This window comes from Phyllobates terribilis, unplaced genomic scaffold, assembly GCF_046119375.1.
Source record: "Phyllobates terribilis strain yellow unplaced genomic scaffold, ASM4611937v1 Scaffold_8__6_contigs__length_399053987, whole genome shotgun sequence".
NCBI lineage: Eukaryota > Metazoa > Chordata > Amphibia > Anura > Dendrobatidae > Phyllobates > Phyllobates terribilis.
Window position 1 is genome coordinate 347,157,943 of NW_027362768.1, and position 23,129 is coordinate 347,181,071.

At 42.5% G+C, this 23,129-nt stretch overlaps 8 non-coding genes and 2 pseudogenes across 8 annotated transcripts; all 10 read left to right on the forward strand.

Moving 5' to 3' along the window:
* The first annotated feature begins 264 nt into the window (after positions 1-264).
* Positions 265-455, forward strand: LOC141158366 (U2 spliceosomal RNA). Its single transcript, XR_012248396.1, has one exon. It is a non-coding gene; the product is annotated as a U2 spliceosomal RNA (small nuclear RNA).
* Positions 456-1,574: 1,119 nt separating this feature from the next.
* Positions 1,575-1,765, forward strand: LOC141159793 (U2 spliceosomal RNA). Its single transcript, XR_012249791.1, has one exon. It is a non-coding gene; the product is annotated as a U2 spliceosomal RNA (small nuclear RNA).
* Positions 1,766-2,883: 1,118 nt separating this feature from the next.
* LOC141158367 (U2 spliceosomal RNA) lies at positions 2,884-3,074 on the forward strand. Its single transcript, XR_012248397.1, has one exon. It is a non-coding gene; the product is annotated as a U2 spliceosomal RNA (small nuclear RNA).
* Positions 3,075-4,189: 1,115 nt separating this feature from the next.
* LOC141158369 (U2 spliceosomal RNA) lies at positions 4,190-4,380 on the forward strand. The gene has a single exon (XR_012248399.1). It is a non-coding gene; the product is annotated as a U2 spliceosomal RNA (small nuclear RNA).
* A 1,120-nt stretch (positions 4,381-5,500) lies between these two features.
* LOC141160029 (U2 spliceosomal RNA) lies at positions 5,501-5,691 on the forward strand. The gene has a single exon (XR_012250019.1). It is a non-coding gene; the product is annotated as a U2 spliceosomal RNA (small nuclear RNA).
* A 1,114-nt stretch (positions 5,692-6,805) lies between these two features.
* On the forward strand, positions 6,806-6,996 carry LOC141158370 (U2 spliceosomal RNA). The gene has a single exon (XR_012248401.1). It is a non-coding gene; the product is annotated as a U2 spliceosomal RNA (small nuclear RNA).
* Positions 6,997-13,385: 6,389 nt separating this feature from the next.
* Positions 13,386-13,586, forward strand: LOC141160154 (U2 spliceosomal RNA; annotated as a pseudogene).
* Positions 13,587-14,700: 1,114 nt separating this feature from the next.
* Positions 14,701-14,891, forward strand: LOC141158371 (U2 spliceosomal RNA). The gene has a single exon (XR_012248402.1). It is a non-coding gene; the product is annotated as a U2 spliceosomal RNA (small nuclear RNA).
* A 6,389-nt stretch (positions 14,892-21,280) lies between these two features.
* Positions 21,281-21,481, forward strand: LOC141160190 (U2 spliceosomal RNA; annotated as a pseudogene).
* A 1,121-nt stretch (positions 21,482-22,602) lies between these two features.
* On the forward strand, positions 22,603-22,793 carry LOC141158372 (U2 spliceosomal RNA). The gene has a single exon (XR_012248403.1). It is a non-coding gene; the product is annotated as a U2 spliceosomal RNA (small nuclear RNA).
* Positions 22,794-23,129: the final 336 nt, after the last annotated feature.

A 23,129-nucleotide genomic window follows, 5' to 3' on the forward strand; every position in this document is an offset into this window, starting at 1 on the left:
CCCCGCCTTAATTGGTTCTCCTCCCTTCCAACGGTGTTGAGGCGGGTGGGAACAGCCGGGGGTTGAGGGTACTGTGCTAAAAGAGGTGGAGTTATGCAGATCTAAAACGCGTGGATTGCAGCAGCAGCAAGCCGAAAAGTGCAGGCATGTGAGGGATCTAGAGGTTGACAGCATGTCTTCTTAACGGGAGTCCAGGTGGCCATCTCCACAAATGGACTTTTCAGAATCCTTGGGTGGCACCGTAGTCGGAAACCAATTCTGGTTATCGCTTCTCGGCCTTTTGGCTAAGATCAAGTGTAGTATCTGTTCTTATCAGTTTAATATCTGATACGTCCCCTATCTGGGGACCATATATTAAATGGATTTTTAGAACAGGGAGATGGAAAAAGAGCTTGCTCTGTCCACTCCACGCATTGACCTGGTATTGCAGTATCTCCAGGACCGGTGCACCCCTTCTTTAATGCAGTTTCTAAAATCAGAAAGAATTGAATTCAATGCTTTTTGTTCATTTGGCTTGTTTGTCGGATTTTGGGATGGACTCTTTGGCTTTGCTTTTCTTCTCCTCATTGGATTTTTCATGTTAAAAGTTGCAGAAGCCAGATGACAAGCTCATTTTGGTTCAACTTCAGCAACTGTGCATTGCATTGCCATGTAATGTAATGCAATGCTATCTATCTAGCTCTCCCTCTATACTTCCTTTTGGATAAACAGACATATTAGGCAAGCATTTTGGAGCTTTCACCTAAATAACTACAGGTGGTGAGATAAGCTGCACAATATAATTGACCTTTCAGTATATTGTTGCACACACACCATCTATTTAGCAAATGCCCTTGTTATCAACAGCAACCTTTTAAACTCACCTGAGCTAACAGGTATGTGAGCTGGTTACTCTGCTGCGCTTAAAATTTCTTTTTTGGTTTGCTACAATGCCTTTTCTGAAACGTTGTCTCCCTCTGCTGGAACACTGACTTCTTTCATTTAATGCCTGCAGACTATAAAAGAGAAACCAACCCAAAAAGTTTGGTTGATTAGTCTGTGGCATTCTTTTAAACTGTTGCTTATGGCGGTCTCTGTGAGCTTCTCAGTGACATTCAGCCATCCAGGTATCCCGCCTGCAGTAGACGGAATGTGGCAATGGAACGCTGGCTGCGCGTGTCATAATAGGCTCTGAGCCTTTATATACCTGCGCACAGCAGCAGCCACCTTCAGTCTGCTGCTGGACAGCCAGCAGCAGCAGCAGCAGCAGGAGAGGTAATTAATCAGCAACCCTCCTGCTAAGGGTAGACAGCTGCTCGTTCCACCCCCCCCCCCGCCTTAATTGGTTCTCCTCCCTTCCAACGGTGTTGAGGCGGGTGGGAACAGCCGGGGGTTGAGGGTACTGTGCTAAAAGAGGTGGAGTTATGCAGATCTAAAACGCGTGGATTGCAGCAGCAGCAAGCCGAAAAGTGCAGGCATGTGAGGGATCTAGAGGTTGACAGCATGTCTTCTTAACGGGAGTCCAGGTGGCCATCTCCACAAATGGACTTTTCAGAATCCTTGGGTGGCACCGTAGTCGGAAACCAATTCTGGTTATCGCTTCTCGGCCTTTTGGCTAAGATCAAGTGTAGTATCTGTTCTTATCAGTTTAATATCTGATACGTCCCCTATCTGGGGACCATATATTAAATGGATTTTTAGAACAGGGAGATGGAAAAATAGCTTGCTCTGTCCACTCCACGCATTGACCTGGTATTGCAGTATCTCCAGGACCGGTGCACCCCTTCTTTAATGCAGTTACTAAAATTAGAAAGAATTGAATTCAATGCTTTTTGTTCATTTGGCTTGTTTGTCGGATTTTGGGATGGACTCTTTGGCTTTGCTTTTCTTCTCCTCATTGGATTTTTCATGTTAAAAGTTGCAGAAGCCAGATGACAAGCTCATTTTGGTTCAACTTCAGCAACTGTGCATTGCATTGCCATGTAATGTGATGCAATGCTATTTATCTAGCTCTCCCTCTATACTTCCTTTTGGATAAACAGACATATTAGGCAAGCATTTTGGAGCTTTCACCTAAATAACTACAGGTGGTGAGATAAGCTGCACAATATAATTGACCTTTCAGTATATTGTTGCACACACACCATCTATTTAGCAAATGCCCTTGTTATCAACAGCAGCCTTTTAAACTCACCTGAGCTAACAGGTATGTGAGCTGGTTACTCTGCTGCGCTTAAAATTTCTTTTTTGGTTTGCTACAATGCCTTTTCTGAAACGTTGTCTCCCTCTGCTGGAACACTGACTTCTTTCATTTAATGCCTGCAGACTATAAAAGAGAAACCAACCCAAAAAGTTTGGTTGATTAGTCTGTGGCATTCTTTTAAACTGTTGCTTATGGCGGTCTCTGTGAGCTTCTCAGTGACATTCAGCCATCCAGGTATCCCGCCTGCAGTAGACGGAATGTGGCAATGGAACGCTGGCTGCGCGTGTCATAATAGGCTCTGAGCCTTTATATACCTGCGCACAGCAGCAGCCACCTTCAGTCTGCTGCTGGACAGCCAGCAGCAGCAGCAGCAGCAGGAGAGGTAATTAATCAGCAACCCTCCTGCTAAGGGTAGACAGCTGCTCGTTCCACCCCCCCCCCGCCTTAATTGGTTCTCCTCCCTTCCAACGGTGTTGAGGCGGGTGGGAACAGCCGGGGGTTGAGGGTACTGTGCTAAAAGAGGTGGAGTTATGCAGATCTAAAACGCGTGGATTGCAGCAGCAGCAAGCCGAAAAGTGCAGGCATGTGAGGGATCTAGAGGTTGACAGCATGTCTTCTTAACGGGAGTCCAGGTGGCCATCTCCACAAATGGACTTTTCAGAATCCTTGGGTGGCACCGTAGTCGGAAACCAATTCTGGTTATCGCTTCTCGGCCTTTTGGCTAAGATCAAGTGTAGTATCTGTTCTTATCAGTTTAATATCTGATACGTCCCCTATCTGGGGACCATATATTAAATGGATTTTTAGAACAGGGAGATGGAAAAAGAGCTTGCTCTGTCCACTCCACGCATTGACCTGGTATTGCAGTATCTCCAGGACCGGTGCACCCCTTCTTTAATGCAGTTTCTAAAATCAGAAAGAATTGAATTCAATGCTTTTTGTTCATTTGGCTTGTCTGTCGGATTTTGGGATGGACTCTTTGGCTTTGCTTTTCTTCTCCTCATTGGATTTTTCATGTTAAAAGTTGCAGAAGCCAGATGACAAGCTCATTTTGGTTCAACTTCAGCAACTGTGCAATGCATTGCCATGTAATGTAATGCAATGCTATCTATCTAGCTCTCCCTCTATACTTCCTTTTGGATAAACAGACATATTAGGCAAGCATTTTGGAGCTTTCACGTAAATAATTATAGGTGGTGAGATAAGCTGCACAATATAATTGACCTTTCAGTATATTGTTGCACACACACCATCTATTTAGCAAATGCCCTTGTTATCAACAGCAGCCTTTTAAACTCACCTGTGCTAACAGGTATGTGAGCTGGTTACTCTGCTGCGCTTAAAATTTCTTTTTTGGTTTGCTACAATGCCTTTTCTGAAACGTTGTCTCCCTCTGCTGGAACACTGACTTCTTTCATTTAATGCCTGCAGACTATAAAAGAGAAACCAACCCAAAAAGTTTGGTTGATTAGTCTGTGGCATTCTTTTAAACTGTTGCTTATGGCGGTCTCTGTGAGCTTCTCAGTGACATTCAGCCATCCAGGTATCCCGCCTGCAGTAGACGGAATGTGGCAATGGAACGCTGGCTGCGCGTGTCATAATAGGATCTGAGCCTTTATATACCTGCGCACAGCAGCAGCCACCTTCAGTCTGCTGCTGGACAGCCAGCAGCAGCAGCAGCAGGAGAGGTAATTAATCAGCAACCCTCCTGCTAAGGGTAGACAGCTGCTCGTTCCACCCCCCCCCCGCCTTAATTGGTTCTCCTCCCTTCCAACGGTGTTGAGGCGGGTGGGAACAGCCGGGGGTTGAGGGTACTGTGCTAAAAGAGGTGGAGTTATGCAGATCTAAAACGCGTGGATTGCAGCAGCAGCAAGCCGAAAAGTGCAGGCATGTGAGGGATCTAGAGGTTGACAGCATGTCTTCTTAACGGGAGTCCAGGTGGCCATCTCCACAAATGGACTTTTCAGAATCCTTGGGTGGCACCGTAGTCGGAAACCAATTCTGGTTATCGCTTCTCGGCCTTTTGGCTAAGATCAAGTGTAGTATCTGTTCTTATCAGTTTAATATCTGATACGTCCCCTATCTGGGGACCATATATTAAATGGATTTTTAGAACAGGGAGATGGAAAAAGAGCTTGCTCTGTCCACTCCACGCATTGACCTGGTATTGCAGTATCTCCAGGACCGGTGCACCCCTTCTTTAATGCAGTTTCTAAAATCAGAAATAATTGAATTCAATGCTTTTTGTTCATTTGGCTTGTTTGTCGGATTTTGGGATGGACTCTTTGGCTTTGCTTTTCTTCTCCTCATTGGATTTTTCATGTTAAAAGTTGCAGAAGCCAGATGACAAGCTCATTTTGGTTCAACTTCAGCAACTGTGCATTGCATTGCCATGTAATGTAATGCAATGCTATCTATCTAGCTCTCCCTCTATACTTCCTTTTGGATAAACAGACATATTAGGCAAGCATTTTGGAGCTTTCACCTAAATAACTACAGGTGGTGAGATAAGCTGCACAATATAATTGACCTTTCAGTATATTGTTGCACACACACCATCTATTTAGCAAATGCCCTTGTTATCAACAGCAGCCTTTTAAACTCACCTGAGCTAACAGGTATGTGAGCTGGTTACTCTGCTGCGCTTAAAATTTCTTTTTTGGTTTGCTACAATGCCTTTTCTGAAACGTTGTCTCCCTCTGCTGGAACACTGACTTCTTTCATTTAATGCCTGCAGACTATAAAAGAGAAACCAACCCAAAAAGTTTGGTTGATTAGTCTGTGGCATTCTTTTAAACTGTTGCTTATGGCGGTCTCTGTGAGCTTCTCAGTGACATTCAGCCATCCAGGTATCCCGCCTGCAGTAGACGGAATGTGGCAATGGAACGCTGGCTGCGCGTGTCATAATAGGCTCTGAGCCTTTATATACCTGCGCACAGCAGCAGCCACCTTCAGTCTGCTGCTGGACAGCCAGCAGCAGCAGCAGCAGCAGGAGAGGTAATTAATCAGCAACCCTCCTGCTAAGGGTAGACAGCTGCTCGTTCCACCCCCCCCCCCCGCCTTAATTGGTTCTCCTCCCTTCCAACGGTGTTGAGGCGGGTGGGAACAGCCGGGGGTTGGTTGTACTGTGCTAAAAGAGGTGGAGTTATGCAGATCTAAAACGCGTGGATTGCAGCAGCAGCAAGCCGAAAAGTGCAGGCATGTGAGGGATCTAGAGGTTGACAGCATGTCTTCTTAACGGGAGTCCAGGTGGCCATCTCCACAAATGGACTTTTCAGAATCCTTGGGTGGCACCGTAGTCGGAAACCAATTCTGGTTATCGCTTCTCGGCCTTTTGGCTAAGATCAAGTGTAGTATCTGTTCCTATCAGTTTAATATCTGATACGTCCCCTATCTGGGGACCATATATTAAATGGATTTTTAGAACAGGGAGATGGAAAAAGAGCTTGCTCTGTCCACTCCACACATTGACCTGGTATTGCAGTATCTCCAGGACCGGTGCACCCCTTCTTTAATGCAGTTTCTAAAATCAGAAAGAATTGAATTCAATGCTTTTTGTTCATTTGGCTTGTTTGTCGGATTTTGGGATGGACTCTTTGGCTTTGCTTTTCTTCTCCTCATTGGATTTTTCATGTTAAAAGTTGCAGAAGCCAGATGACAAGCTCATTTTGGTTCAACTTCAGCAACTGTGCATTGCATTGCCATGTAATGTAATGCAATGCTATCTATCTAGCTCTCCCTCTATACTTCCTTTTGGATAAACAGACATATTAGGCAAGCATTTTGGAGCTTTCACCTAAATAACTACAGGTGGTGAGATAAGCTGCACAATATAATTGACCTTTCAGTATATTGTTGCACACACACCATATATTTAGCAAATGCCCTTGTTATCAACAGCAGCCTTTTAAACTCACCTGAGCTAACAGGTATGTGAGCTGGTTACTCTGCTGCGCTTAAAATTTCTTTTTTGGTTTGCTACAATGCCTTTTCTGAAACGTTGTCTCCCTCTGCTGGAACACTGACTTCTTTCATTTAATGCCTGCAGACTATAAAAGAGAAACCAACCCAAAAAGTTTGGTTGATTAGTCTGTGGCATTCTTTTAAACTGTTGCTTATGGCGGTCTCTGTGAGCTTCTCAGTGACATTCAGCCATCCAGGTATCCCGCCTGCAGTAGACGGAATGTGGCAATGGAACGCTGGCTGCGCGTGTCATAATAGGCTCTGAGCCTTTATATACCTGCGCACAGCAGCAGCCACCTTCAGTCTGCTGCTGGACAGCCAGCAGCAGCAGCAGGAGAGGTAATTAATCAGCAACCCTCCTGCTAAGGGTAGACAGCTGCTCGTTCCACCCCCCCCCCCCGCCTTAATTGGTTCTCCTCCCTTCCAACGGTGTTGAGGCGGGTGGGAACAGCCGGGGGTTGAGGGTACTGTGCTAAAAGAGGTGGAGTTATGCAGATCTAAAACGCGTGGATTGCAGCAGCAGCAAGCCGAAAAGTGCAGGCATGTGAGGGATCTAGAGGTTGACAGCATGTCTTCTTAACGGGAGTCCAGGTGGCCATCTCCACAAATGGACTTTTCAGAATCCTTGGGTGGCACCGTAGTCGGAAACCAATTCTGGTTATCGCTTCTCGGCCTTTTGGCTAAGATCAAGTGTAGTATCTGTTCTTATCAGTTTAATATCTGATACGTCCCCTATCTGGGGACCATATATTAAATGGATTTTTAGAACAGGGAGATGGAAAAAGAGCTTGCTCTGTCCACTCCACGCATTGACCTGGTATTGCAGTATCTCCAGGACCGGTGCACCCCTTCTTTAATGCAGTTTCTAAAATCAGAAAGAATTGAATTCAATGCTTTTTGTTCATTTGGCTTGTTTGTCGGATTTTGGGATGGACTCTTTGGCTTTGCTTTTCTTCTCCTCATTGGATTTTTCATGTTAAAAGTTGCAGAAGCCAGATGACAAGCTCATTTTGGTTCAACTTCAGCAACTGTGCATTGCATTGCCATGTAATGTAATGCAATGCTATCTATCTAGCTCTCCCTCTATACTTCCTTTTGGATAAACAGACATATTAGGCAAGCATTTTGGAGCTTTCACCTAAATAACTACAGGTGGTGAGATAAGCTGCACAATATAATTGACCTTTCAGTATATTGTTGCACACACACCATCTATTTAGCAAATGCCCTTGTTATCAACAGCAGCCTTTTAAACTCACCTGAGCTAACAGGTATGTGAGCTGGTTACTCTGCTGCGCTTAAAATTTCTTTTTTGGTTTGCTACAATGCCTTTTCTGAAACGTTGTCTCCCTCTGCTGGAACACTGACTTCTTTCATTTAATGCCTGCAGACTATAAAAGAGAAACCAACCCAAAAAGTTTGGTTGATTAGTCTGTGGCATTCTTTTAAACTGTTGCTTATGGCGGTCTCTGTGAGCTTCTCAGTGACATTCAGCCATCCAGGTATCCCGCCTGCAGTAGACGGAATGTGGCAATGGAACGCTGGCTGCGCGTGTCATAATAGGCTCTGAGCCTTTATATACCTGCGCACAGCAGCAGCCACCTTCAGTCTGCTGCTGGACAGCCAGCAGCAGCAGCAGCAGCAGGAGAGGTAATTAATCAGCAACCCTCCTGCTAAGGGTAGACAGCTGCTCGTTCCACCCCCCCCCCGCCTTAATTGGTTCTCCTCCCTTCCAACGGTGTTGAGGCGGGTGGGAACAGCCGGGGGTTGAGGGTACTGTGCTAAAAGAGGTGGAGTTATGCAGATCTAAAACGCGTGGATTGCAGCAGCAGCAAGCCGAAAAGTGCAGGCATGTGAGGGATCTAGAGGTTGACAGCATGTCTTCTTAACGGGAGTCCAGGTGGCCATCTCCACAAATGGACTTTTCAGAATCCTTGGGTGGCACCGTAGTCGGAAACCAATTCTGGTTATCGCTTCTCGGCCTTTTGGCTAAGATCAAGTGCTTCACAGCAGAAGGTTTCAGTTGAAGGTCACTCAGGTACCCCTCTCCTTGGCCTTGCAGGATCGTCCACTTCGGTGGGCTTCACCTGCCTGCTGCTATTAGGGAGAGGGATTAGTCCTAGGGTAACGGGCAGCGATCCCCCAGCCTTCAGGTGCTTTATCACAAAGCTCTGAAGGCGCAGATTGCAGGCGGTTGCAATTTGCATTTTGTTGCGCCATACCATGGAGGTTGACCCCAACCTCGTGCCTCTATATGCGAGGCTCAAGAACACCATAAGGGTCCGCTTTACGGCTGGTGGTTCCGATATGCGGAATCTGGGATATGTAGTCCAGGACGTGCTTGAGAAACTGCTCCACGTCAGAACCAACGAAATCCTTTCTATCCAGGATTATCCTCGACGTGGAGACTATGATGTAACCTTTACTGGCGAAGGTATTTTCAAAGATGTTTTGTCCAGAGTTAAGTCGGTAGAAAATAGCCCTGGTCTAAAAGGGATTCAGATCATCGAGCACGTCCTGGATGAGGTAAAGATGGTGGTTGTGAAAATCTTCTCACCCTTCATAACGGCACCAGAGGTTATTTCCTTTTTGTCAGTTTATTTTAAAAGTGTGAAATTGATTGGGAAAGTGTTGAATGAGTTTAACATCTGGACCTCAAAATGGAAGTTTTTAGTAAAATGTGAAAGAGACCCTAAATTCCCTGGAGGTGTGAGACTTCCTCCAGCTCGATTTAAAATAGGGCAAACTAATGGGGATTTTTTTTTCTCAGGAATGCCACTTTTTTGTAGGTATTGTGGTCTCTATGGGCACTCTAAGGATAGTTGTGGTGCCACTTGTAGAAATTGTGCCAGTACTGAACATGACACAAAGGAGTGCCCAAATGAAAAAAAATGCTCTTTTTGTCGGACACCTGGTCATTTCTATTTTTCTTGCCCTCACAGGTTCAGAGAGGATGAACAAAAACAAAAGGAGAAGTCCAAGACATCCGGGAATGGACGGGCCAATCAGACCACCCCTCAGGAGGAGGAACAGCAACCTGGAGCCTCGGGAGGTGATAAGGGCGCTTCGACTAGTAACAATCCCTCCGAGTCAATGACAGGTAACTCACAGGAGCCCAGGAGCTGGCTGAAAGACCATAAGGAGGCTAAAAGGAAGGCTGAGAAAGATCATAAAGGGGCGGTCGGTAAGGCCAAAAAAGAGCGCCAAATGGCTGACACCGAGCCCAAAATTCCCACTGGGTCTCACGAGAGCGAGGGCGGTACGTGGCATTTGGTGAGGTCTCATAATAAGAAAAATAATGGTTCCGTGGAGATGGCTAATAGGGAGGAGATGGATACATCCCCTCACGGGGGTGTAGACTCTGGAATCCCGAGGTCCCGGGGCTCTGCTGCCCCAGGTGGGGCCCCGAACCTGGCTGCCTCCGGGGACTCTGAGGCTCCGCCATATGCGCAGCCTGCCCCTGTGTTACGACCCTCTGCGGGTCAGCAGGGGAGTGCGGAGCCTCTCGGAGACCCACCTGACGAGGACCTAAATGGTCAGCCTATGGAGACCCAGTGTAACCTTTCTCTCAATATCCTTCCGAGCTACACCCCAGTAGCGTCGGGTCTTAATTTAAGTGAATGTTCCTTCTCCGATGATGAAGACTCTTTGATAACGGTGGATTCAGAAGAGGGCGTTGGTGAAAGTCCAAGTGGTCTGATCCGTCCATCGGATAGGTAAAGTCCAGTTTTTGTTTCTTCCTAACCATTTGTTATGATGGCTGACATTAGTGGTGTTTCCCTCAATGTGAGAGGCATAGGATCCAAGACCAGAAGAGCTACTGTTTTACATTTTTTAACCTGTTTTACAGCTTCTGTTTTCTTTTTACAAGAATGTCATATCCCTCATAAGATTTCTTACAAAAAATATAAGGAAGAGTGGAAACATGGTCCATCGGTCTGGTCTGGATCAAATGCAACTGGATCAGCCGGGGTAGCTATACTTTTTAAGGGAAATGTGTCTATTGATTTTATCCAAGATATTTTACCGGGTCGTATTCTTTTAGTTAAGGCTTTTATTGATGGGACAAGATGGCAGTTTTTAAATTTTTATGGGTCACCTGATAAAAATGAAAGGGCTGATATGCTGGAAATTTTACCTTTATTTATTAACATTTCTGAACCTTTTATACTGGCAGGTGATTTTAATTGTATTTTAAAAGGCGAAAGCCGACGCTCCGGTTCCGTGAGTAGAAATTATGACAAAACGTCTGGAATGTTAAGCAATATTATAAATGATTGTAAATTAACTGATGTGTATAAAGAATGTAACAAGGATAGCCCTATAGACGCTGGTTTCACCTGGAGCAATTCTACATGTAGCTCCAGGATAGATTTTGTTTTAGGTTCAGAAAAAATACTGCCAGTGAAATGTGAAGTTTTAACTAATATTCTCTCAGATCACAAGGTTTTATCTTTTAGAGTGAGGATTAATGGAAAGAAGAAATGTGGTAAGAAATCTTGGAAATTGAATGTGTCCCTTTTAAAAGATCCACAAATTTTATCGGATTTTATTGAGTTTTATGTAAACTGTAGAAAAAGGAAAAACCCCAATATTTCTTTTAGCTCCTGGTGGGATAGAATGAAAATAAGCATTAAAGATTTCTTTATTAAGAAAAGCATACAAAAAGCTAAAGAAAAGTTTGAGATCTATAATTTTCTTAATATCAGGTTACAGACATTGTACAAATTCAAAGACAATGGTCTGGATGTAGGTAATGATATATTGAGTCTTAAAGGAGAAATTTCAAAGTGGTTGGAACAAAAAGGAAAAGAACTGATTTTTCGTTCAAAGGTAAAACATGTAGAAGAGGATGAGACTTGTTCCAGGTATTTTTTTAAGAAAAACAAACAGGCGAAAACAATAATTGATAACATAGATGGAGATAATAATATCAACGTTATATTGGATAAGGTAAATGTCTATTTTAATGATCTTTTTAATGTAAAACCTGTAGACCATGATTTAATACACACTTTCCTGGGGGAGATCAAGTCCACCCTAGATGCTGATGCCCAAAGTTTTTTATCCCAACCTCTATGTGAGGAAGAGATTTTAGAAACCATGAAGAGTTTTAAAAATGGTAAAGTGCCCGGCCCTGATGGTATCCCCATAGAGTTTTATATAAGTTTTTATGATATTTTAAAAGATGATTTGTTTAATTTGTTTTCCGAAGTTTTTAATAATAAGGTTTTACTCAACTCATGGAAGAAAGGTGAGGTATCACTACTATACAAAAAAGGTGACAAAACGGATCTTAAAAACTGGAGGCCGATAACTCTTTTAAATAGTGATTACAAAATTATGGCTAAGATCTGTGCAAATCGGTTGAAAAAAGTGATACATAAAGTAATTCATGCAAATCAGGTATGCGGGGTACCTGGGCGTAGTATCTGGGACAATTTAAACCTGGTGAAAGATTGTATTGAAGATGTAAAAACCAGAAAGACAAAGATGTCAATCCTAGCGGTGGATTTTGAGAAAGCTTTTGACCGCGTGTCTCATTTTTATCTTTTTAAAGTTTTAGAAAAAATGGGCATTCCGGGTGGGTTTTTATTGTCTCTTAAAGCTTTTTATAATGATTGTACGAGTAAGATTTTAGTTAATGGTTTTAAAACAAAAGAGGTAGTTTTAAAATCAGGGGTGAAGCAGGGTTGCCCTTTGTCCCCCCTGCTTTTTATATGTGCTATAGAACCCCTTTTATGTACAATACGCCGGGATAAGCAAATATGTGGAGTACCCTTACCCGGAGGGAACGGTCTACAAGTTAAAGTTGTAAGCTATATGGATGATGTAGCAGTGTTTGGATGTGATGTACCTTCAATACAAAAAACGATAAGCCAAATTCAGTCTTTTTGTACAGTTTCCGGTTTTAAAATTAATCTTACTAAATGTAATATTTTAAATGTCGGGGGGATGAGTTTACATGATGTACCAATTGCAGTTACAGATTCCATTACTATTTTAGGTGTTTCTTTTAATGAATCTAATAATGGTTTTAATAGCTGGGATGCGGCAGCACAGAAAATTAATCAGAAAATCTGCATGTGGAATATGAGAAAGCTGTCAATGGAAGGTAAAGTTCTGATTGTAAAAATGGTGATATTACCTATCCTGTTATATCTTAGTTTGGTGTTCCCCCCTCCTACAAATTTGTTGAAACGAATTACAAAAGTATGTTTTACCTTTTTTTGGGGCTCAAAAATGGAGAAACTCAAAAGAGAAATTGTGACAAAGCCAAAGGTTAAAGGTGGGAAAGATTTCCCTGTTTTAGATAAGTTTCTTTTAATACATTTTTTCTGTTTCTGTTTTAAAACCCTTTTTAAAGATAATTACCTTTCCTATTTTATGCGTTTTAACACTGGTTTTCTCATGAGAAGGTTTGGTTGGTTTGAAACGGTTTTATCCTTTCCTTATGCTTTTAACCTACCTGCACATTATGAGATTTTAAAGAAAATTATTCTTGATTTTAATTTGAATAAGAAACAGACAGGGGATCTATGTAACAGCAAGACACTACTCAAACAAATTAGTACTGATGTGACGTTGTGTGATATTGAACGTTATGATGATGACAAAACTGTACACATATGGAAAATGATTAACGCCCCTTATCTTTTTAATGTACAGAAAGACATGTCTTGGAGCTGCGCACACCACTGTCTTCCTTGCCGGGCATTCCAGTACAGAAGAGGTTTTGTGAGGTCTGCCATCTGCCCAAGAGAAGGTTGTCAAGAAGAAGAGACAGTGAAGCATCTTTTATGGACTTGTGCTTTTGCTAAAGAGTTCTGGAGAAGACTAATCCCCCTGCTGGAGAAAATGGTGGACCTCAAGGACTTTAATTTTGCATCAGTGTTATATGGTCTTCTGGAATGCCCAACAATGGACCAAAAAATAATGGCGTGGAAGATAGTGAATTGTGCCAAGATAGCGCTCTGGAATGCTAGAAATATTGCTGTTTTTAAACATGAAATGTTACCAGTAGATGATGTTTTAGCCTTTTGTAAAAGTGAAATGTACATATACTATTTATTGGACAGGAAAAAGAATGTAACGTTGGCAGGCAAATGGCTTTTTAACCTATGGAATATTTGAAGTCTTGTAAAATTTGCTGTGATGGAATTTTTATTTTTCTTTGAAGTCCCGAAAGTGTAATGTGGATGTAATGGTTTTATTTCTGTAATTTGTTAAATTTTAAATAAACGTTTTTTTATCCCCATGTGGGGGATAGCCAAATAAAAAAAAAAAATCTGTTCTTATCAGTTTAATATCTGATACGTCCCCTATCTGGGGACCATATATTAAATGGATTTTTAGAACAGGGAGATGGAAAAAGAGCTTGCTCTGTCCACTCCACGCATTGACCTGGTATTGCAGTATCTCCAGGACCGGTGCACCCCTTCTTTAATGCAGTTTCTAAAATCAGAAAGAATTGAATTCAATGCTTTTTGTTCATTTGGCTTGTTTGTCGGATTTTGGGATGGACTCTTTGGCTTTGCTTTTCTTCTCCTCATTGGATTTTTCATGTTAAAAGTTGCAGAAGCCAGATGACAAGCTCATTTTGGTTCAACTTCAGCAACTGTGCATTGCATTGCCATGTAATGTAATGCAATGCTATCTATCTAGCTCTCCCTCTATACTTCCTTTTGGATAAACAGACATATTAGGCAAGCATTTTGGAGCTTTCACCTAAATAACTACAGGTGGTGAGATAAGCTGCACAATATAATTGACCTTTCAGTATATTGTTGCACACACACCATCTATTTAGCAAATGCCCTTGTTATCAACAGCAGCCTTTTAAACTCACCTGAGCTAACAGGTATGTGAGCTGGTTACTCTGCTGCGCTTAAAATTTATTTTTTGGTTTGCTACAATGCCTTTTCTGAAACGTTGTCTCCCTCTGCTGGAACACTGACTTCTTTCATTTAATGCCTGCAGACTATAAAAGAGAAACCAACCCAAAAAGTTTGGTTGATTAGTCTGTGGCATTCTTTTAAACTGTTGCTTATGGCGGTCTCTGTGAGCTTCTCAGTGACATTCAGCCATCCAGGTATCCCGCCTGCAGTAGACGGAATGTGGCAATGGAACGCTGGCTGCGCGTGTCATAATAGGCTCTGAGCCTTTATATACCTGCGCACAGCAGCAGCCACCTTCAGTCTGCTGCTGGACAGCCAGCAGCAGCAGCAGGAGAGGTAATTAATCAGCAACCCTCCTGCTAAGGGTAGACAGCTGCTCGTTCCACCCCCCCCCCCCGCCTTAATTGGTTCTCCTCCCTTCCAACGGTGTTGAGGCGGGTGGGAACAGCCGGGGGTTGAGGGTACTGTGCTAAAAGAGGTGGAGTTATGCAGATCTAAAACGCGTGGATTGCAGCAGCAGCAAGCCGAAAAGTGCAGGCATGTGAGGGATCTAGAGGTTGACAGCATGTCTTCTTAACGGGAGTCCAGGTGGCCATCTCCACAAATGGACTTTTCAGAATCCTTGGGTGGCACCGTAGTCGGAAACCAATTCTGGTTATCGCTTCTCGGCCTTTTGGCTAAGATCAAGTGTAGTATCTGTTCTTATCAGTTTAATATCTGATACGTCCCCTATCTGGGGACCATATATTAAATGGATTTTTAGAACAGGGAGATGGAAAAAGAGCTTGCTCTGTCCACTCCACGCATTGACCTGGTATTGCAGTATCTCCAGGACCGGTGCACCCCTTCTTTAATGCAGTTTCTAAAATCAGAAAGAATTGAATTCAATGCTTTTTGTTCATTTGGCTTGTTTGTCGGATTTTGGGATGGACTCTTTGGCTTTGCTTTTCTTCTCCTCATTGGATTTTTCATGTTAAAAGTTGCAGAAGCCAGATGACAAGCTCATTTTGGTTAAACTTCAGCAACTGTGCATTGCATTGCCATGTAATGTAATGCAATGCTATCTATCTAGCTCTCCCTCTATACTTCCTTTTGGATAAACAGACATATTAGGCAAGCATTTTGGAGCTTTCACCTAAATAACTACAGGTGGTGAGATAAGCTGCACAATATAATTGACCTTTCAGTATATTGTTGCACACACACCATCTATTTAGCAAATGCCCTTGTTATCAACAGCAGCCTTTTAAACTCACCTGAGCTAACAGGTATGTGAGCTGGTTACTCTGCTGCGCTTAAAATTTCTTTTTTGGTTTGCTACAATGCCTTTTCTGAAACGTTGTCTCCCTCTGCTGGAACACTGACTTCTTTCATTTAATGCCTGCAGACTATAAAAGAGAAACCAACCCAAAAAGTTTGGTTGATTAGTCTGTGGCATTCTTTTAAACTGTTGCTTATGGCGGTCTCTGTGAGCTTCTCAGTGACATTCAGCCATCCAGGTATCCCGCCTGCAGTAGACGGAATGTGGCAATGGAACGCTGGCTGCGCGTGTCATAATAGGCTCTGAGCCTTTATATACCTGCGCACAGCAGCAGCCACCTTCAGTCTGCTGCTGGACAGCCAGCAGCAGCAGCAGCAGCAGGAGAGGTAATTAATCAGCAACCCTCCTGCTAAGGGTAGACAGCTGCTCGTTCCACCCCCCCCCCGCCTTAATTGGTTCTCCTCCCTTCCAACGGTGTTGAGGCGGGTGGGAACAGCCGGGGGTTGAGGGTACTGTGCTAAAAGAGGTGGAGTTATGCAGATCTAAAACGCGTGGATTGCAGCAGCAGCAAGCCGAAAAGTGCAGGCATGTGAGGGATCTAGAGGTTGACAGCATGTCTTCTTAACGGGAGTCCAGGTGGCCATCTCCACAAATGGACTTTTCAGAATCCTTGGGTGGCACCGTAGTCGGAAACCAATTCTGGTTATCGCTTCTCGGCCTTTTGGCTAAGATCAAGTGCTTCACAGCAGGAGGTTTCAGTTGAAGGTCACTCAGGTACCCCTCTCCTTGGCCTTGCAGGATCGTCCACTTCGGTGGGCTTCACCTGCCTGCTGCTATTAGGGAGAGGGATTAGTCCTAGGGTAACGGGCAGCGATCCCCCAGCCTTCAGGTGCTTTATCACAAAGCTCTGAAGGCGCAGATTGCAGGCGGTTGCAATTTGCATTTTGTTGCGCCATACCATGGAGGTTGACCCCAACCTCGTGCCTCTATATGCGAGGCTCAAGAACACCATAAGGGTCCGCTTTACGGCTGGTGGTTCCGATATGCGGAATCTGGGATATGTAGTCCAGGACGTGCTTGAGAAACTGCTCCACGTCAGAACCAACGAAATCCTTTCTATCCAGGATTATCCTCGACGTGGAGACTATGATGTAACCTTTACTGGCGAAGGTATTTTCAAAGATGTTTTGTCCAGAGTTAAGTCGGTAGAAAATAGCCCTGGTCTAAAAGGGATTCAGATCATCGAGCACGTCCTGGATGAGGTAAAGATGGTGGTTGTGAAAATCTTCTCACCCTTCATAACGGCACCAGAGGTTATTTCCTTTTTGTCAGTTTATTTTAAAAGTGTGAAATTGATTGGGAAAGTGTTGAATGAGTTTAACATCTGGACCTCAAAATGGAAGTTTTTAGTAAAATGTGAAAGAGACCCTAAATTCCCTGGAGGTGTGAGACTTCCTCCAGCTCGATTTAAAATAGGGCAAACTAATGGGGATTTTTTTTTCTCAGGAATGCCACTTTTTTGTAGGTATTGTGGTCTCTATGGGCACTCTAAGGATAGTTGTGGTGCCACTTGTAGAAATTGTGCCAGTACTGAACATGACACAAAGGAGTGCCCAAATGAAAAAAAATGCTCTTTTTGTCGGACACCTGGTCATTTCTATTTTTCTTGCCCTCACAGGTTCAGAGAGGATGAACAAAAACAAAAGGAGAAGTCCAAGACATCCGGGAATGGACGGGCCAATCAGACCACCCCTCAGGAGGAGGAACAGCAACCTGGAGCCTCGGGAGGTGATAAGGGCGCTTCGACTAGTAACAATCCCTCCGAGTCAATGACAGGTAACTCACAGGAGCCCAGGAGCTGGCTGAAAGACCATAAGGAGGCTAAAAGGAAGGCTGAGAAAGATCATAAAGGGGCGGTCGGTAAGGCCAAAAAAGAGCGCCAAATGGCTGACACCGAGCCCAAAATTCCCACTGGGTCTCACGAGAGCGAGGGCGGTACGTGGCATTTGGTGAGGTCTCATAATAAGAAAAATAATGGTTCCGTGGAGGTGGCTAATAGGGAGGAGATGGATACATCCCCTCACGGGGGTGTAGACTCTGGAATCCCGAGGTCCCGGGGCTCTGCTGCCCCAGGTGGGGCCCCGAACCTGGCTGCCTCCGGGGACTCTGAGGCTCCGCCATATGCGCAGCCTGCCCCTGTGTTACGACCCTCTGCGGGTCAGCAGGGGAGTGCGGAGCCTCTCGGAGACCCACCTGACGAGGACCTAAATGGTCAGCCTATGGAGACCCAGTGTAACCTTTCTCTCAATATCCTTCCGAGCTACACCCCAGTAGCGTCGGGTCTTAATTTAAGTGAATGTTCCTTCTCCGATGATGAAGACTCTTTGATAACGGTGGATTCAGAAGAGGGCGTTGGTGAAAGTCCAAGTGGTCTGATCCGTCCATCGGATAGGTAAAGTCCAGTTTTTGTTTCTTCCTAACCATTTGTTATGATGGCTGACATTAGTGGTGTTTCCCTCAATGTGAGAGGCATAGGATCCAAGACCAGAAGAGCTACTGTTTTACATTTTTTAACCTGTTTTACAGCTTCTGTTTTCTTTTTACAAGAATGTCATATCCCTCATAAGATTTCTTACAAAAAATATAAGGAAGAGTGGAAACATGGTCCATCGGTCTGGTCTGGATCAAATGCAACTGGATCAGCCGGGGTAGCTATACTTTTTAAGGGAAATGTGTCTATTGATTTTATCCAAGATATTTTACCGGGTCGTATTCTTTTAGTTAAGGCTTTTATTGATGGGACAAGATGGCAGTTTTTAAATTTTTATGGGTCACCTGATAAAAATGAAAGGGCTGATATGCTGGAAATTTTACCTTTATTTATTAACATTTCTGAACCTTTTATACTGGCAGGTGATTTTAATTGTATTTTAAAAGGCGAAAGCCGACGCTCCGGTTCCGTGAGTAGAAATTATGACAAAACGTCTGGAATGTTAAGCAATATTATAAATGATTGTAAATTAACTGATGTGTATAAAGAATGTAACAAGGATAGCCCTATAGACGCTGGTTTCACCTGGAGCAATTCTACATGTAGCTCCAGGATAGATTTTGTTTTAGGTTCAGAAAAAATACTGCCAGTGAAATGTGAAGTTTTAACTAATATTCTCTCAGATCACAAGGTTTTATCTTTTAGAGTGAGGATTAATGGAAAGAAGAAATGTGGTAAGAAATCTTGGAAATTGAATGTGTCCCTTTTAAAAGATCCACAAATTTTATCGGATTTTATTGAGTTTTATGTAAACTGTAGAAAAAGGAAAAACCCCAATATTTCTTTTAGCTCCTGGTGGGATAGAATGAAAATAAGCATTAAAGATTTCTTTATTAAGAAAAGCATACAAAAAGCTAAAGAAAAGTTTGAGATCTATAATTTTCTTAATATCAGGTTACAGACATTGTACAAATTCAAAGACAATGGTCTGGATGTAGGTAATGATATATTGAGTCTTAAAGGAGAAATTTCAAAGTGGTTGGAACAAAAAGGAAAAGAACTGATTTTTCGTTCAAAGGTAAAACATGTAGAAGAGGATGAGACTTGTTCCAGGTATTTTTTTAAGAAAAACAAACAGGCGAAAACAATAATTGATAACATAGATGGAGATAATAATATCAACGTTATATTGGATAAGGTAAATGTCTATTTTAATGATCTTTTTAATGTAAAACCTGTAGACCATGATTTAATACACACTTTCCTGGGGGAGATCAAGTCCACCCTAGATGCTGATGCCCAAAGTTTTTTATCCCAACCTCTATGTGAGGAAGAGATTTTAGAAACCATGAAGAGTTTTAAAAATGGTAAAGTGCCCGGCCCTGATGGTATCCCCATAGAGTTTTATATAAGTTTTTATGATATTTTAAAAGATGATTTGTTTAATTTGTTTTCCGAAGTTTTTAATAATAAGGTTTTACTCAACTCATGGAAGAAAGGTGAGGTATCACTACTATACAAAAAAGGTGACAAAACGGATCTTAAAAACTGGAGGCCGATAACTCTTTTAAATAGTGATTACAAAATTATGGCTAAGATCTGTGCAAATCGGTTGAAAAAAGTGATACATAAAGTAATTCATGCAAATCAGGTATGCGGGGTACCTGGGCGTAGTATCTGGGACAATTTAAACCTGGTGAAAGATTGTATTGAAGATGTAAAAACCAGAAAGACAAAGATGTCAATCCTAGCGGTGGATTTTGAGAAAGCTTTTGACCGCGTGTCTCATTTTTATCTTTTTAAAGTTTTAGAAAAAATGGGCATTCCGGGTGGGTTTTTATTGTCTCTTAAAGCTTTTTATAATGATTGTACGAGTAAGATTTTAGTTAATGGTTTTAAAACAAAAGAGGTAGTTTTAAAATCAGGGGTGAAGCAGGGTTGCCCTTTGTCCCCCCTGCTTTTTATATGTGCTATAGAACCCCTTTTATGTACAATACGCCGGGATAAGCAAATATGTGGAGTACCCTTACCCGGAGGGAACGGTCTACAAGTTAAAGTTGTAAGCTATATGGATGATGTAGCAGTGTTTGGATGTGATGTACCTTCAATACAAAAAACGATAAGCCAAATTCAGTCTTTTTGTACAGTTTCCGGTTTTAAAATTAATCTTACTAAATGTAATATTTTAAATGTCGGGGGGATGAGTTTACATGATGTACCAATTGCAGTTACAGATTCCATTACTATTTTAGGTGTTTCTTTTAATGAATCTAATAATGGTTTTAATAGCTGGGATGCGGCAGCACAGAAAATTAATCAGAAAATCTGCATGTGGAATATGAGAAAGCTGTCAATGGAAGGTAAAGTTCTGATTGTAAAAATGGTGATATTACCTATCCTGTTATATCTTAGTTTGGTGTTCCCCCCTCCTACAAATTTGTTGAAACGAATTACAAAAGTATGTTTTACCTTTTTTTGGGGCTCAAAAATGGAGAAACTCAAAAGAGAAATTGTGACAAAGCCAAAGGTTAAAGGTGGGAAAGATTTCCCTGTTTTAGATAAGTTTCTTTTAATACATTTTTTCTGTTTCTGTTTTAAAACCCTTTTTAAAGATAATTACCTTTCCTATTTTATGCGTTTTAACACTGGTTTTCTCATGAGAAGGTTTGGTTGGTTTGAAACGGTTTTATCCTTTCCTTATGCTTTTAACCTACCTGCACATTATGAGATTTTAAAGAAAATTATTCTTGATTTTAATTTGAATAAGAAACAGACAGGGGATCTATGTAACAGCAAGACACTACTCAAACAAATTAGTACTGATGTGACGTTGTGTGATATTGAACGTTATGATGATGACAAAACTGTACACATATGGAAAATGATTAACGCCCCTTATCTTTTTAATGTACAGAAAGACATGTCTTGGAGCTGCGCACACCACTGTCTTCCTTGCCGGGCATTCCAGTACAGAAGAGGTTTTGTGAGGTCTGCCATCTGCCCAAGAGAAGGTTGTCAAGAAGAAGAGACAGTGAAGCATCTTTTATGGACTTGTGCTTTTGCTAAAGAGTTCTGGAGAAGACTAATCCCCCTGCTGGAGAAAATGGTGGACCTCAAGGACTTTAATTTTGCATCAGTGTTATATGGTCTTCTGGAATGCCCAACAATGGACCAAAAAATAATGGCGTGGAAGATAGTGAATTGTGCCAAGATAGCGCTCTGGAATGCTAGAAATATTGCTGTTTTTAAACATGAAATGTTACCAGTAGATGATGTTTTAGCCTTTTGTAAAAGTGAAATGTACATATACTATTTATTGGACAGGAAAAAGAATGTAACGTTGGCAGGCAAATGGCTTTTTAACCTATGGAATATTTGAAGTCTTGTAAAATTTGCTGTGATGGAATTTTTATTTTTCTTTGAAGTCCCGAAAGTGTAATGTGGATGTAATGGTTTTATTTCTGTAATTTGTTAAATTTTAAATAAACGTTTTTTTATCCCCATGTGGGGGATAGCCAAATAAAAAAAAAAAATCTGTTCTTATCAGTTTAATATCTGATACGTCCCCTATCTGGGGACCATATATTAAATGGATTTTTAGAACAGGGAGATGGAAAAAGAGCTAGCTCTGTCCACTCCACGCATTGACCTGGTATTGCAGTATCTCCAGGACCGGTGCACCCCTTCTTTAATGCAGTTTCTAAAATCAGAAAGAATTGAATTCAATGCTTTTTGTTCATTTGGCTTGTTTGTCGGATTTTGGGATGGACTCTTTGGCTTTGCTTTTCTTCTCCTCATTGGATTTTTCATGTTAAAAGTTGCAGAAGCCAGATGACAAGCTCATTTTGGTTCAACTTCAGCAACTGTGCATTGCATTGCCATGTAATGTAATGCAATGCTATCTATCTAGCTCTCCCTCTATACTTCCTTTTGGATAAACAGACATATTAGGCAAGCATTTTGGAGCTTTCACCTAAATAACTACAGGTGGTGAGATAAGCTGCACAATATAATTGACCTTTCAGTATATTGTTGCACACACACCATCTATTTAGCAAATGCCCTTGTTATCAACAGCAGCCTTTTAAACTCACCTGAGCTAACAGGTATGTGAGCTGGTTACTCTGCTGCGCTTAAAATTTCTTTTTTGGTTTGCTACAATGCCTTTTCTGAAACGTTGTCTCCCTCTGCTGGAACACTGACTTCTTTCATTTAATGCCTGCAGACTATAAAAGAGAAACCAACCCAAAAAGTTTGGTTGATTAGTCTGTGGCATTCTTTTAAACTGTTGCTTATGGCGGTCTCTGTGAGCTTCTCAGTGACATTCAGCCATCCAGGTATCCCGCCTGCAGTAGACGGAATGTGGCAATGGAACGCTGGCTGCGCGTGTCATAATAGGCTCTGAGCCTTTATATACCTGCGCACAGCAGCAGCCACCTTCAGTCTGCTGCTGGACAGCCAGCAGCAGCAGCAGCAGCAGGAGAGGTAATTAATCAGCAACCCTCCTGCTAAGGGTAGACAGCTGCTCGTTCCACCCCCCCCCCCCCGCCTTAATTGGTTCTCCTCCCTTCCAACGGTGTTGAGGCGGGTGGGAACAGCCGGGGGTTGAGGGTACTGTGCTAAAAGAGGTGGAGTTATGCAGATCTAAAACGCGTGGATTGCAGCAGCAGCAAGCCGAAAAGTGCAGGCATGTGAGGGATCTAGAGGTTGACAGCATGTCTTCTTAACGGGAGTCCAGGTGGCCATCTCCACAAATGGACTTTTCAGAATCCTTGGGTGGCACCGTAGTCGGAAACCAATTCTGGTTATCGCTTCTCGGCCTTTTGGCTAAGATCAAGTGTAGTATCTGTTCTTATCAGTTTAATATCTGATACGTCCCCTATCTGGGGACCATATATTAAATGGATTTTTAGAACAGGGAGATGGAAAAAGAGCTTGCTCTGTCCACTCCACGCATTGACCTGGTATTGCAGTATCTCCAGGACCGGTGCACCCCTTCTTTAATGCAGTTTCTAAAATCAGAAAGAATTGAATTCAATGCTTTTTGTTCATTTGGCTTGTTTGTCGGATTTTGGGATGGACTCTTTGGCTTTGCTTTTCTTCTCCTCATTGGATTTTTCATGTTAAAAGTTGCAGAAGCCAGATGACAAGCTCATTTTGGTTCAACTTCAGCAACTGTGCATTGCATTGCCATGTAATGTAATGCAATGCTATCTATCTAGCTCTCCCTCTATACTTCCTTTTGGATAAACAGACATATTAGGCAAGCATTTTGGAGCTTTCACCTAAATAACTACAGGTGGTGAGATAAGCTGCACAATATAATTGACCTTT